The sequence below is a fragment of the Carlito syrichta genome, unplaced genomic scaffold (assembly GCF_000164805.1).
Source record: "Carlito syrichta isolate Samal-C Ts95f unplaced genomic scaffold, Tarsius_syrichta-2.0.1 Scaffold301698, whole genome shotgun sequence".
Classification (NCBI taxonomy): domain Eukaryota; kingdom Metazoa; phylum Chordata; class Mammalia; order Primates; family Tarsiidae; genus Carlito; species Carlito syrichta.
The window spans coordinates 163837-165066 of NW_007245794.1; positions in this window are offsets into that span (position 1 = coordinate 163837).

Here is a 1230-nt window from a genome sequence, read left to right on the forward strand (position 1 = left end):
ACCGATACTCGCTCAGGAAGCACGTGCGAGGGGACTGCTCCCCGCAGGGCCGTCCCAGGCTGAGCGCACAGAGGAACATTCCGCCTCGCGCCACGGGCGAAGGCCCTGCTCGAGTCCTCCTGTCCCGGGCGCTGGGCACTCAGGTGGCCGGCCAGGAGGAAGGGTCTTGAGGGGCCGGCGGCCGTCGTAAACGCGAAGCCAGAAGTCACCGCCTTGAAGTGTCTTACCCAGCTTATGTTTTCTTCACAGCCCTGGAGCTGGACAAGAACAGAGTCATAGAAACTGCTCCTCTCGGCTTCCGAACCCTGCTAGGAGTGCTTGGAATCGAAGCTGCTCTGGAAAGCCTGATCAAACTGCTCTGTGCTAAGAGCGACTAGTTCCAAAACAGTGAGTGTGTAGAGATAAGATGCTGCACGGCAAAGCGTGAGCTTCCTTGAGTGTAAACACTTGCTATTTTCCACTTGGAAACCACACCCTCGGTACATGCTGTTTCTGCAGTTATGGGGCATCATATGTAAACTCTCCTGACATGAAAAATAAATACAGCGGTTTCGGTGCAAAATGCCACACAAGAGTGACATGTCCAGTATATTCTTTTAAAACCAGCTGAACGTTTGAGAAGATGTCCCAAGAATGTCGCCCTCAGTTGTGCAGGAAGGAGCTGTGCCCCGGGGACCCACCACCACTTCGCGCCGGAAGTGGGGGGGCACCAGCCCCGCTGGGAGAAGCCAGCCTTCTCCAGCCCCAGTCCCGGGGGCTCTGCAGGCAGAGGCTGTGGAGCCTCGCTTCTCGGACTTTCCGTGGTGCTCAGGGGAGGCATGCCCACCCTCCTCATCTCTTCCTGGCCTGCAGCGTAGCACTGGGGGCATCCGCAGATCTCGCAGCGAGTGCCGACACTCTGGTCTCCCACACGAAAGCGGAGCGGTTGGCTTTTTTAAAAAGCCACAGCCAGCAAAGGCATCATCGTTCCCTTCACACCAGGCGTGACCCAGAGGAGGCAGGGCCCGTCACGGGAGCTTAAGTGCCACATGGACAGCCCCAGACAGGCCGTTGCTGGTGATCGCGACGTTAGGGTCACTGAAGGCACACAAGGGGAGACCTCAGAAACGGTTTGTTTACTGAAAAACTGTACATTGGCCGGGCTCGGTGGCTCAGCCTGTCATCCCGCGCCTTTGGGAGGCCGAGGTGAGTGGATGGCCTGAGCCTGCGGGTTCGAGACCCGCCCGGGCA